General features: G+C 41.6%; 1 protein-coding gene across 4 annotated transcripts in view; it reads left to right on the top strand.

Moving 5' to 3' along the window:
* The window catches only part of CSMD1 (CUB and Sushi multiple domains 1), a 2,004,702-nt gene that overhangs the window by 151,676 nt on the left and 1,837,971 nt on the right, over positions 1 to 15,055 (top strand). The window lies entirely within an intron of this gene.

Raw genomic sequence — 15,055 nt, 5'->3', positions numbered from 1 at the left:
CTAGTTTGAAATGTCCAAAAAAATCAGAAAACTTTGATCAGCTGGTGGATTCTCCTGAGAAATTGATTAGGGCATCACCTGAGGTAATTTGTCTATAATAATAACAATATTAATTATGTCATTATTATTATTATTATTATTATTAAGGAGTCTTTAGAGTTTAGACTAGAAACAAATACTATTTCCTTTTGGTCCTCAGAAAGACTTTTTGTGTGTGAGTTTTTCAGATGGGATGCTTATTATATGGAGACACAGAAACAGCAATCTGTGCGCGTTTAATTTCGTGCACCGCCCTTATGGCTGCTTATCGAATTGCAAGGAGGTCTCAGCAGGCAGTCCCGACCTTGGATCAGCCAAGAGTGCTGAATGAAGCAATTATGAGCAAAAAGATGGCATTCTGCTGAGTATATAAGAATCCAAAATAAAAGGAGTGGGTGAAAGCTTTACATCCATATTCAGATCTGTTAATTTCCTTTGGGAACGGCCTGAGTCCTTTCCATTGATCTTTTCTGCAATAAATGATTCAATCAAAGGCCCATCCACTGATGCATAGGGACATCTAGGTAAACATACACATGGAGTCCAAAAATGCTAGTTCTGTAGGAAATGCAATGTTAGGGGACTAATGGAAACTACCAGGTGGCTACAATTAATGTCTTTTTTCTTTTTTCTTTTCTTTTTTTTTTTTTCTTACAGCACCATATATAGTAGAGCATGATTCATATTTGGTGGAAAAAATAGAATTTGTAAATCAATGTCAGAGATGGCATAAACAGTACATGGGCTTATTTTTCTCTAGTGGATAAAAAAAGAAGAAGCATTTAACATGCACGCAGTAAGCGCAGTCTGCATGCTAGGATCACCCTTCCCAAAGGTATCAGAAGCCCGTCCTTCCTGCTTCGTGAAAAACACACAGGCTTCAAGCATGGCTCCTGTTCCTTAGCTTTTGAACTTCCCCTTGAGCAGCTGGAAAACAGCTAGCTGGCTGGGAGTGTGCTAAGACTCTGAGAGTCTCCCGTCTTACATGCTTTGACTATTACCATTTTGTATTGTGTCAGGTGGTCCATTCAACAAACATGAGCCGAGTAATACTGTAATTGCAAGCTCAAAGCCCTGTGGGAGATGGTGATGAGCCCAGAACTCCAATTCTGGAAGAGAAGATAAGGCCTGTTTCTAGATAATTATAGGATATGGTGGGTAGTGAACGCTTTCTGGCTGGGGCCTAAGGACTGTTGAGTGGAAATGGTCAGATGACTCCGTTTCACTGGGCCTTGATGGATGGCATGGAATTGTACCTGCAGAGATAAAGGGGTTAGGTGAACAAATCTTGGTCTCTTCCCTTTCCAAATGCAGTTTATCTTTTTTGTTCTAATTTCTCAAAATGCACGGTCAGGAACGAATCATGTTAATACTTGAAAATAGCCAACAGTTCTAAGGTCTTTATCTTTTCCAATGTATATATTTTAATAAGTTAGTAATTTCTAAGTCTCAGGAGTAGATCTCTAATACTGTAAATCCTAGCCCAAGTAATAGGTTATACCTGGTATATTTTGGTTGGGGAGATGTTATCATAATCCCTGGAATCACGATATGCAAAAATTTGCCTTTTCCATCTATACTCAGTCTACATACGGTATGGGCTATTCTGACCCAGGGAAGCAGACACACATATGCTTCTCAATTTCTTTGGCTCTCAACCCCAACACCCTTACAGATTAATATTACAGATTAATGTTGCCAGGATGGCAAATTAGCATCACCTGTCTTAACTTGGCTCAACTGGTTATCGGTTCTGGAAGCAGGGTGTTAGCATCCACCACTCAAGCATCTCGGAATGCAAAGGAAAGGGGAGTCTGCTTACTTGCACATCTGGTGGACATGTTTTCTGTTTGTAGTGGTCCTTGGCTAACCCTGGGCTACATAGCATTCAGGGCTTATCCCGATTCTACATTTCTGTTATTCTCCAGGTAAAACTTTCAGCACTGCAGAACAAGCTTTGAGGTTGGAGCCCTGCTCCTTTGAGAAGGTTACTTTTCGAAATTCAATTACCTATTGCAACTATCAATTCCTACTTGTTCAGGTGATTGTAAGAGAAACCACAGACAGTAGCAGGGATCTACAAGGTGTTCAATAAGTGTCTGTTTCCTTCCTTCCTCACTAGAATTCCTGTGGACTGCAGGTGCTATGAGCCAACAAAGACTGCAACGTGGCTGTGTTTGGTTTGTACACAGCTGTCCCTTTTCCCTGCCACGGAGCCTCACGTGCTGTGTACTGAATGAGTACAGTTGTCATGCTCTTGCCTATTGTGCGAGCAATAAGGCAGTACAGTAAAACCTTGGTTTGTGAGCATAATTCGTTCCAGAAATGTGCTGGTCATCCAAAGCGCTCATATATCAAAGCGAATTTCAAGAACCATCGGCTCAGTTGTGATCATGTGACACTGGGCATCACCTCCGACTCATATTGCAAGACATCGCTCGTTTATCAAGTTAAAACTTGTGAGAAATGATTGCTCGTCTTGTGGAACACTCGCAGGTTACCCGCAATCCAAGGTTTTACCAAGAACTTTTCAGTAAGCCTTTTTCTTAAGTTGCCCATTGCCCCTGGCAACTCATGGAATGTGAACAAAAGGTAGTTCGGAAGATAAAAATCATTAGAACTTGGCTTGTATGAAAAGCTCAAGAGACGGGAAAAGAAAAATGGTATGCGAAGAAGAGAGTTTAATTAAAGCTGCAGTTGTTTGCATTCAACTGCTTTGCCTTTTGATGATGTACCAGTGGAGAGGCACAGGAGCCCTTAGTGATTGTGTGAAGGTGTCAGAGGCCTGTAGGGATCAATGAAAAGGCTCGGGCACTGGGGTGGAGATCTACAGAATAACTTTAGAGACCCCCGGGGCTATCAGGTGTCCCCATGGGCTCTCCGTGAACCCCGGGGAGCTTCTTCCAGAGATGGGGAGGGCACACTGACGGAAGAGGCAGGTGCCAGGCTCGGTGAATGGCAGCAACTGTGAAGTCTAGACCAGATTTTTGTGCGTGCAGGGCGAGAAGGGCCTTTACGTTCTACCATCCTGTTTCACACTTGCACAGGCTGAATACTTTTGGTCTCAGGGTCTTTGTTAGAGGGTGATATTCATGAGAAGTGAGTGAGGTAGTCTCTTAGCCCAGAGAAGTTGGTGCGGCACAGCAAGTTCCCGTGAGCATTCCCTAGGGTGCGAAGATCAACCCCACCGATGAGATTTTTAAGGATATTTGAGTTTTGAAACTTAGCGCATTGTTGATGCTTTTTCACGGGCCTGTTAAAAATAATGGAGGCCAGTAAAGTCGGTAAGCAATAATTAAGCACCGGAAATGGCTTCGATCTTTGAATGCACGAGGACTAAGAATGTTGAAATCTGTTTCCGTGAAGTTTCATGCCCAAATATGCGGAAAGAACACAAGTTCCTGCTCACTGAAGTGTTAAACAGAAAGGGATTATTTATTCCATCTCCAGAAGCTGAAACTTGTTCCTGTAATGCTCATTCTTTCAGAACCAGAGGCGGTTCTCTGCACCTGAAATAATAGAGCTCTTTGGTTTTTAGTATTTTTCAGTGCTTTCGGAATCTCATATTCCAAGTCAAAGGCCATTTTTGTTGTTTTTGGGTTGTTTTTTTTTTTTTTTTTTTTTTTTGTTTTTTTTTTTTTTTGGGTAGCAGGACCAGGGTTGGGAAGTACAAGATGTAGAAGACTGAGCTAATGAAATATGTTTGTTCTTGGGCATAATTACAAAGTACGTTTCCTTGCTCATCCAAATTCATCGCAGGTCTTATTGTTTTCTTCTGTTGGAATTTCGACGAGTGGAGAAATGAACGGACAGCTAAGCAGTTGGGGGCTGAAGTCAGGTGGTTCTGTTCAAAGGAAATTTATGTTTTGGGGAAGCATCGCAATTACATGTTCTTCTTTGAACCTGATAAAGAAAAGAAGTTCAGAAGTTATAGATTTGGGTGTGGGAAACTGAAGCAGGGGATTGAAAGGGGGAGGTCGGCAACCTGAAGGAGGCAGGCAAGAAGCCAACACCAAGAGGTTCAAGGGCACAACGTTGGAGTATTCAGGAAGCCCATTGAGGTTAAAGAAATCGCTAGAAATGGTTTGTCATGGATTATTCACACTTGTCAAAAATGCCATCATTTGGAAAATACAGTTTATGATTTATGTACACTCGCTTTAGGCACTGGGGAGAAAAAAAGAAGGATTGATGAGGACAGAGCAAGAAAAGGGAGAAGTGTCACATTCAAACGGCCACCCTCGGTTTTGGTGGGGAGCTTCAGCCGGTTGACACTGAACTCTGGAGGGAGATCGGCTTGTCTGTTATTACTTTTAATCTGAGCTGACGGCGTGGCGCTCCGCGGAGGGGATGTGGGGATGTTCCCTCTGACAATAAAGGTCCCACGTCTGCAACAGATGTACAGTTGGAGGAGTTCTGCCATAGAATGTTTCAGTCCACCCAAACGCAGCTTGATGATTTGTGAACACAGGCTCAGCACCCCCATCCCCCGCTATGGCAGTGGAGGAAGGCTGCAGGGGCAGGCAGTGCTTTGTGCTGTTCAGTTAAAGGGCGGAGGCCCCAGAACCCCATTTGTTTGAAGGGCCTCCAACAGGAGGTTTGCTTGCCTTGTCTTTCCCCCACTCTGAGCTCTGCTTAATTATCATCAGACCTAGACTAGCAATCATCGGTTTATTTTTCTGTCTTCACTGCTTGATTGGGTAGTCTTTGAGGCAGAACCATGCTTATCATTTTATTTCTGTGAGCAATTAAGTTTGCACATGGCTGGCAGAGATAGACACTCTGGCACAACCTGTTTGGCGAATGAGTGAATGACCCTAGAAGGGACCCCCCCCCACCACCATGAGATCTTACAGGATTGAAGGAAGGTTGGTGGGGGGCCGGGGTTGCACAGAAGCAAACTTTTCAAGGTTGCATACAGCTGCATGTTGTCCTTGCTTTAAGACTACCTTGCCATGATTTACATATGTTTTCACGGATGGTCGTCACCACCAGCAAAGCCCCTCTCTACCCCGCTTTCCCCCATCCATCTCGCCTCTCCTGCAGTTAGTCCCAGGGTCAGAGGGAAGACAGGAGTTGCTGCTGACTCCATAGCCCGTGCCTGGCGGGGCATCTCTGAAGGGCACTCTTTCCGTTGAGACATACAGTCACCGGGATCTGTTGGAAATGGTCTTGCCTATGGAAGCCCTCATGGATAAACATGTGCTCTGTCCCAGAGCCCAGGCCTTTTCCAAACTGTCTATGCTCAAGGACTCGGGTTCCTTTCCTCGTTTCTTATGGTACGTGCAAGAGGACTGGCACAAGAATGGACCTCCCAGGAAAAAAGCAGTAATCTGAGATCCGGAGGGCAACAGCTTTGCCCTCCGTCGGAACCAGCCCAGCGCGGTGGCCCTCTCAGCTGTAGATGGCACCTGTTTTCACCCTGCTGGTAACCGACTTGGGGCCCGTCGACATCAGCACCTCGAGACACGAGTCAAGGTCCGCGTGCAGACTTTCATGCTGGTATTTCGAGGTGGAGGCCGTGTGATTTCTTTGCTCCAGGATAGAAAGGTAGAAATGGAGAGACGAGCCAGCAGCTGTGAAATTTCAAAGCACCATTTAGTAATGACTGCCTTTTAAGAGTAAGAACAAAAGCAGAGTGTGCTGCTTGCACTGCATACTAATCAACATTTATTCATAAAGTTCAAGTTCAGACCTCACTGTGTCTAAATATTTTCATTATTTATTACAATTAGCATATGCATGATTCATGTTACCTGTCTGCCTTATTCAAGAGCACTGGTCCTACAGAATAGCACTTCAGGGAGATTTGGACCCATCTCTCCCACTGTCTTGTGATAATAATGCCATATCCTAGCCAAGGAGTGTCAGGCGGCAGGATGCTGAGCTGTTGCACGTATGAATGTTCATAAAATGGGGAGATAGTGCAACGCTAGAATGGAGTAATTAATATCTTAGAGGCAGAAGGTAAGGAAAATTAGTCTTTGTGTTATAATTTGAAAAATGAGTCATGGTAGTTAATTAACCTATCTAATACCTCAAGGTAAATGAACGCCTGAATCAATTCACAATTAACAATTGAAATAACCCTGCCTTTAAAGTAGCCTTATTATACCTATATTGAAAATTGGAAACCTGAAACTCTGATGGCCCATCTGTGCTTGCATTATTTAAGAATGTTTCATATTCTAAACGGTAAACTCATCTAAAGGCAGGCACCTTCTCCTCTTATTTTTTCTAGCCTGCGAGGGATCCGGTAGGATGCTTTATACCCAGAAGGCGTATTGAATTAATGCAATTTCCAAAAAGTAATGTAGATTTTCCTCCTTTGTGCTTACAGTTATGAAAATTTCCAAAAAGGAGAAAAGATGTGGCTTGTAAATGAACCAGCAGGCAGTGACGTCACACGGGGCGCTGGCTCAGCGTAGACACGTTTGCATGTCTGGATCCTGCATGAGATTTTACACTGCTGAGAATACTCAGTTTAGCAGCCACCGTGCCTAGCAACGTCTACCACCTGGGGAGGCAGGGTAGGATTTGGTAAATGTTAACTAAAAAATGTTAACGGTATTGACAAAAATCAAAAAGACCCACTTTGGCAGATAAGCCTGAATTCACGGACCACCCCACTGCCCAAACGAAACTGGTTTTAACTCTCGTTTTCTTCACCTTAGTTAATGGTCTCCACCCATGTTTAGCTTGCCTAAGTTAGGATTTCTCGGAGACTTCCTAGACTGTTAGCTTTCTGCAGTATCCACCACAGGACCAGCCTGGCTCCAGTCTTGTCAAATCAGATTCCAAGAGAGATTTCCATGACAGCCTCTCTCTCCCACCCCTCCATCATGGTTGTAATTCAGTCCTGGGTCTTCTCTCACGTGACTAAGTGCCCATCTGTGGTCCTGAACTTGAACCCCCACCTTCTCTACTCCATCCTGTTACTGCCTCTAGAGTTACCTCCTTAAGAAATAAGTGACTCCTGATTTCCTAATACCTATAGGCAGTGTCCAATCTTCTTTGGCATATAATAAATTTCATAACCTGTTCCCTCATTGGTTTTTTTTCTTTTTCCCATAGTCTCTCCACATCTCCACCATTCTCTACCCCTGAATTGTTCTGTTTTTGCTTTGTTGGGGTTCACCTTACTTTGTCCTTCCTTTACGACTGACTACTCCTTGTCCACAGAATGCTCTTATCTTCTTCACCTATTGTTCCTGCACGACTTTGCTCAAATTTCCCCTCTTCTGTGAAAATTTCCATGAATCCAGGGGCACTTAACTACTCAATTTTCTTTGCATTTATTTCATACTATAGTTAGGACTGACACTCATATTGATTATATCCCTTACTTTATTGGTATCTCCCCACAGATAATGTATTTTTTGAATCAGGTAAAATTCTTACTTGGTTTTCACTTCCAATACCTAAAGTGGCTAGGACATAACGTGTGCTCAGATGCTTCTTTTCCTATCTTCCAAACGTCTTTTCTTCCCTCTCTTTACCACAAATGCTTATGATTCTCTGAAAATACCGGTTTGATTCTGACCTGCTAACATATCCTTGTTTTATCTGTGTGAATTAGATGGTTACAAAAGTAGTCGTTGCTTTACGACATTTGCATAAACGAGAAATGGAGAGAATCCATTTATAAATCTCTAGGATTCAAATTTAAGAATCATATGGTTGGCAATGGCACCTACTGGCCATGTGTGATATTGCATCCCAGAGCTACTGTTTTTGTAAAAATAAGGGCCTGGGTGGTACTCTTCCAGGCTTTAAGATGGGGGAGAAAAGTCATGACTAAGAAAGGGTGGGATGTCTAAAGCAAGAAAGGCTCTGCAAGGTCCTTGAGTGCAAGACATAAATCCAAGTGAACATCTGTGTTTGCACGTGCCACCTTGTGAGCTAGCCAACACACCCAACTTGGAATTGATGGGAAGGTCCCATGTGAGTCAGTTGGGATATCTTTGTATGGGATCTAATGCGCAGTCAACCAACAGAAGCCAATGCAACTCAGGAGTTACCTTAAATATTTGTGAAGAGTTGCCCTTCTTCCACTAGATATTGATGGAGTACTTGCTATCACAAATAACCCTGTACTCAATATCAACTACACAGTAAGGATCCAGCGTAAATATTTAACATTGTTACTTTTGATAATCATGTAACTCCATTTGGAATTTAACAATTGGCTCACCATAATGACTTATCTACTGTGGGTAGATAAATTTAGTGGGTTTCAATTCTACTCTTGTAATGAGAAATATAGAAAAACTTACATACATATTTAAATCTAACAAGGACTAATCCTTGTATTATACACTTTCCATCTGAAATCTGCTCATATAAACCTAGTGAAGTAACTTGGATCAGCTCAATAATTTTTTTTGTTTATTGAAGCATAATTAACATACAGTTTTTAAAAGTGTTTATTTATTTATTTTGAGACAGAGAGAGAGCAAGTGGGAGAGGGACAGACAGACATGGAGGGAGAGAATCCCAAGCAAGACCCATGTTGTCAGCACAGAGCCCTATGTGGGGCTCAAACTCACAAACTGTGAGATTGTGATGTGAGCCAAAATCAAGAGTTGGATGCTCAACCGACTGAGCCACCCAGCTGCCCCAACATACAGTTTTATGTTTGTTTCAAGTGTACAATATAATATAATGATTCAACAAATCTCGACATTACTCATGCTCATCAGGATTAGTGTACTCTTAATCCCTTTCCTCTCTTTCATCCATCCCCCAGCCACCTTCCCTCTGACAACTGCCAGTTTGTTCTCGACATTTAGGAGTCTTTCATTTGTGCCTTTTTTCCCCTTGTTCACTTGTTAGTTTCCTAAATTCCATGTATGAGTGAAATCACATGGTGTTTGTTTTTCCCTATCACATTTAGCATTATACCCTCTAGGTACATCTATGTTGTTGCAAATGGCAAGATAGCATTATCCATTTGTCTAATCAATGAACAATTGGGTTGCTTCCATATCTTGGCTATTATAAACAATGCTGCATTAAATATAGGGATACATATATCTTTTCAATTCAGTGTTTTTGTTTTCTTTGGGTAGTGGAATTGTTGGATCATGTGGTATTTTTATTTTTAAATTTTGCGTAACCTCCATAGTCTTTTTCATAGTGGCTGTGCCAGTTTGCATTCCCACCAGGAATACATGAGGATTCCTTTTCCTCCACGTCCTTACCAATGTTTGTTATTTCTCATATTTTTGATTGTAGCCATTTTGACCTATGTGAACTGAGATCTCACTATAGAGTTCACTTACATTTCCCTGATGATGAATGATGTTGAGCATCTTTTCATGTGTCTGTTGGCCATCTGTGTGTCTTCTTTGGCAAAATGTCTATTCAGGCCCTCTGCCCATTTTTTGACCAGATTGTTGAATTTTTTGGTGTTTATTTGTATAAGTTCTTTATATATATGGACTATTAACCCCTGGATATTAATCAAATCGCCTCGGTAATTTTTAATGAGAGATGGTTACTAAGACTGGCTCAGGAATTACTTTATTGTATTTGACACAAACTATGTGCTCAATAACTCTTAATATTTTTACTGCAAGCAGAACACAAATGCTTTCCATAAAGCCTTAGATACCTTCACACCTCATTGCTATTGCCAGTGCATTTCTTTCCACCTAAGTAAGTTCCCCCAACTTCTTTACATGAGCAATTTCCAATTTTTCTTTATGGCTACATCATTTCTTTTCCAAAACCGTCCTTGATATCCTTAGTAAAATTTAATTGGCACCATTTTTTCTTTCTGTTCTTAATGCTTTAAACTTGCCCCCACTATAGCACATAGTTTTATAGTCCCGGTTGTGTCTTACTGTGTCTTACATTTCTGCCCTGAGCACTGAAAATCTCCCCAGGAACTGGAGCAGAGCCACTAATTGGCCATTGTTGGCCACTAACTATGTTACCCCTCTCCACCAGACTCCAGCACTCCAAACACTGCACTGTCCCTGGCACATGCCGCGAATTCCACACGTTTTGCTCATCTATTTGAATTAACTAAGACACTGTGCAAGCAGAGACATTAGCCAGGCCAGTTAGCCGAGAAATGTAGGTTTTTGAAGGGAGAGAGAAAACAGAAGCTGAGTGTGGCAGTGTGGTAACACGTGGAATTGCTTTCAGAGAGTTTCCTTTTCTTCTGGACCTACCTGATCCAACATGTGTTGGATCTCAAAGGGTTTGGGCCTTGGGGGTAAACCCACCCCTCTGCTTGTGCAAGCTGCCATCGGCTGGCCTGTGTGTGTGGGCAGCAGGGACGCCTTGTTTTTGTGTGCATGGGACAGGGGAATGGGGTTGGTACTCGTAGAGGGCCAGCTATGGTGATCTCTTCCCCAAACATCATGGACTCCACTGCAGTCCCCAAACCAGGATGCGGGCATCTGCTTCCAAATGGCTTGTGAGTGTTTTTCGAGCGTTTTTTTCAAGTGGGGAGGAATCACAGCATCATCATTGGGAAACGTTTATACCAAAAGTGAAAGTGCAGCATAACGAAGTGGCTGTGGAGTCAGGCTGACCTTGGTGTAAATCCTAAACAGACGACTTTTTGGAAAAGCTGCTTAAACCCTTCGAGACTCTTTTTCTTCAACCATACAAAATAAGCGTGCTCACATTTACAGAGTTTTGACATAAGGGAGATAAGATGATACGTGTAAAATGCTCAGTATACAGTAGGCACTCCCCATTTCATTGTGGGTACTCAATAATTGACCCGGTTTTTTAAATTATGGGGAAGGATGCTAATTACAGGCACGTTGCCACCGTTGATGAAGATCTAGAATAACAATGCGAAGACATGAACCAAAACGCAATAGCCCGCACGGAGCTCTAATTCTCCAGGCATAGCTCCAGTCTGCTCTTGTATTCCTGCTCTCTCTCTGTCAGGTGTGGAAAGTGAAAAGACATCTGCAAATAGGTGTGTTTTTCAGATTTCAGTCTTTGTCCGTTGACGAGCTGATGCCTCCACGGAGTTTTGACAGTTTCTCTTTCTTCACAGGCCTAGGGAAAATGGGGAAAAAAACCAACCCTCCCGCTTTCTGACTTCACATGTTTGGAGTTGAAGCAGAGGGGTGCATCGTCACATTATTCACTAGCTGCCTAGTGTAGCCGTGGAAATGAAGGGCCTCTGAATGCCTCCTTGATTAGCTGCTCTTACTTTCACACTGCAGATAACTTCTAGGTAACCAAAGAAGTTCCCTGAAAGTTCAATAGACTCGGTTCTGGAGATGGCTTTATGATATTTATTTTTTCCATAATTTCTCCACCCATTTCATTTCCTGCTCTTTACCTTCTTATCCCATATCCCCCTTAGTGTAGACTGTGTTCAGCTGTCTGCAGTGACCAGAGATTTCATTCCTCAGAATGCATGGGTTCTGATTAAGTCAGGACACGAGGTTGTGGTCCCAGGTCGTCTTTAGAGGAAGTACACTTTCCTCTGTGTCCTCCTGGCGATATGTACCTATCGTCAAATCAAGGTTCTATGCATCTGTGTATCTATGTATCTATCATTCTATCATCTATCCATTATATTTTTATTGTCTGACTCTTCTCTAACTTTCTATCATCTATCAATCAATTTATTACCTATCTATCGTCTATCTATAATCTTTCTGTCATCTATTTATTATCTGTCATTTATCTTCATCTACGTATCTATCCTTCTATCGTCTATCTCTCTATCATCTGTCCATTAATTTATCACCTATATCATCTATCTGTATCTATCTTTATGTATGTATGTATCATCTATCATCTGTCCATATCTATCTATCTATCTATCTATCTATCACCTCTTTATATATATCCATCCATCTAATTTGTAGTGGTCTAATTATGTTCCTTCTTTACTTATGAGATGGTGATCTGCTTCTAGCAACTGTCATGGATAGTAGCTTTTTGATTCTTGTATCCTGAAAACCTGACACAAAGACAGGCCACAAATAATGATTTGAAAGGATAAATGTTCCCACAAAAATATGAATTTATTTCTTCTACAATGATCTCTGGTCATGTGCAGTTCTTTTCGTGGTCATCACATATCTGTGATGTATGGGATTTTGTAGATGCGTTAGTAAGGGGCAGAGGAACGAGAGAGGCAATAACTACCCCACAGTTTCTTTCTTATCAAAGTTTGATTCAGGTGAATGCAGTGGCATAAATGGGAAGGCCCCTGTCTCTTTCACAGTCTCATTGGAGGGAGCAGTTGGTGGAGACACATTTGTTAGGACGGGCTCAGTGTTTGTATGGAGCTGGGTTTCCAGAAGGTAGATAGATCCTCAGCAGTGGGGTTTCCCGGGACTAAGAAGGACAGGCACAAGTATACATCATAATCCTTCATCGCCATCAGGGCCACACAGGGGGTGACTGGCTTCATCATGGGAGTATGGAATATTCACTACTTGATACGTTCATAAGTACATCGTTTTTATGGACTTTCATTCTACACCAGAAGGCCTCTAAATAGGGCAGTGGTGATATCGATTCAGCTTTTATAACACCTTGTCTACCAGATAGCAGATGTGCAATAAATGTTTGTTATTATTCTGAGCCAGGTTCCCTGGAAGCATTTTCAAAATGTGATCTCAGTAGAGTTTCCCAACAAACCTGCTAGGCATGCATTTTTATTTCGTTATAAGAGTGGGGACACTGAGGCACAAGAGTGTAGGTAACTTACGTAAGAATGTAAGAACGTAAGCGATAGAGTTAGGATTTTAAGTCACAGCACCTTGACTCTTGTGCCCCTCATCTTTTACCACCCTGTATTGCCAAACCCATGCCTGTTAGCCCACATCACAGTTGTGGCTGTGAAGAAGGAGGTTCCAGGCTAGAGGTTTTGAAGGAAAGAGGGAAGACAGGACACCGGAGAATGTGTTGCCCACTCCAGGGAAGCAGGAAATGCTACAGGCAGTAAAGAGCCAGCAGGTGTTTGGGGATCAGACAAAAAGAACACAACAAATGGAAGCCTCTCTTCCTCTGTGACTTTGGTAGGAAGTTCCATGTCAGGTCTCCTGCCTTGGTCTCTACATTTAGTCATAATGCCATCAAGTCACCGAAGGAAAATATTATATTTTGATATAAATGTAATATCATTATATTCTTCCACATTCAGGCTAACTGTGGGGCATATGCCCTTTTATTTTGTGTGTGTGCCTACGAGAAAAGCTGGCAAATTTGTTGACATAATTTCCATGGAACTGAACAAAAGTACAGAGTGTATGGAGTACATTTTTCCACATAACGATATGGGCCTAGCATGTAGATTATGAAGTGACAGTAGTCCTGCTTTTCAAACATTAAACGAGCTCTGTGTTCATGACTGGAAAGTAATTACCTTATGGGAAACTTGCCATGTTCGAAAATCAACTTTGTAATTTAAAAAAAAAAAAAAACTAAAAAATATATTATTCCTACAAGACAAACAAACAAATAAAACCCCTTTATGCTCCTTTCATTCCAACTGGCTTCGAAATTTAATGCACACTTTGTAATGCCAAGTTTCTTATTATGTGACTGTTGGAAATCTGCATTTTGATCATCACACTTTTAAAACTTACCAGCATAGCATGTGTCATTATTCACTGTGTTTCATACAGTTGTTTGAGGAAAGATATTAAATACCAAAGGACGGGAAAATTAAGAATTTGAATAGTTTGCACCTGTAGATTACAGCAAAATTATGCAGGAGACCTCGGCATGAGTTCAGAGTGTCAATCTCTAATGAAAGACCTTTGCGGGAAAATGAAAAGCACAGTGGAGTCACACATTTTCTATGGGTCTGTAGATAATGAAAACAAATGCGTACTCAATGGTAGTTTCTTAGTGTATCAAGGTGAAAGTCATAAGCTGGTAGTTCCAAAAGACTTTCCTAGTCAATCTTCCTAAGATGAAACACAGCATATATGTTTTTTTTATTTTAAGTTTTTAGTTTAAATTCGTGTTAGTTAACATAGAGTGTCATAGTGGTTTCAGGAGTAGAATTTAGTGATTTATCACTTACATAAAACACCCAGTGATTATGCCAACAAGTGTCCTCCCTAATGCCCATCACCCATTCAGCCCACCCACCCAGCCACCTCCCCTCTAGCAACCCTCAGTTTGTTCTCTGTAGTTCAGTCTCTTATGGTTTGCCTCCCTCTCTGTTTGTATCTTATTTTTCTTTCCCTCCCCCTATGTTCCATCTGTTTTGTTTCCTAAATTCCACATGAGTGAAATCATATGATTCCTTGTCTTTCTCTGGTTGACTTATTTCACTTAATATAATACTCCTAGCTCCATCCACGTTGATGCAAATGGCAAGGTTTCATTCTTTTTGATCGGTGAGTTAATAATTCCATTGTATATATACGCCACATCTCTTTTACCCATTCGCGAGTCAATGGACATTTGGTCCTTTTCCATAATTTGGCTATTGCTGGTAGTGCTGCTATAAACATTGGGGTGTGTGTGCCCCTTCAAATCAGCATTTTTGTATCCTTTGGATAAATACACGGTAGTCCAATTGCTGGGTCATAGGGTAGTTCTGTTTTTAACTTTTGGTGGAAATTCCATACTGTTTTCCAGAGTGCCTGCACCAGTTTACATCCCCCCAGCAGTGCAAAAGTGTTCCCCTTTCTCTGCATCCTTGCCAGCATCTATTGTTTCCTAAGTTGTTCATTTTGGCCATTTTGACAGGTATGAGGTGGTATCTCATTGTGGTTTTGATTTCTGTTTGCCTGATGATGAGTGATGTTGAGCATCTTTTCATGTGTCTGTTGGCCATACGGATGTCTTCTTTGGAAAATGCAGCACATATTTTTATTGATAAATAAAGCCTTCATATGTGTGAAAAAAATACCTTGGTAGAAAAGTTCTAGAATATTTTGAAAAATTTACAGCTCATCTAAGTGCACTTGGCTTTTACTTTGCTAAAGAGGTTTTGGCAAAGCAAAGATAGTATCTGTAGTATTTTTCTTCTTATCCTAGCAGCTTTGAAGTCAGGAAAGGAGCC

This window comes from Panthera pardus, unplaced genomic scaffold (genome assembly GCF_024362965.1).
Source record: "Panthera pardus isolate Hobbes unplaced genomic scaffold, ASM2436296v1 HiC_scaffold_13, whole genome shotgun sequence".
Lineage (NCBI taxonomy): Eukaryota > Metazoa > Chordata > Mammalia > Carnivora > Felidae > Panthera > Panthera pardus.
Note: the sequence above shows the minus strand (reverse complement) of the source record. Positions and strands in the feature narration are given on the sequence as shown.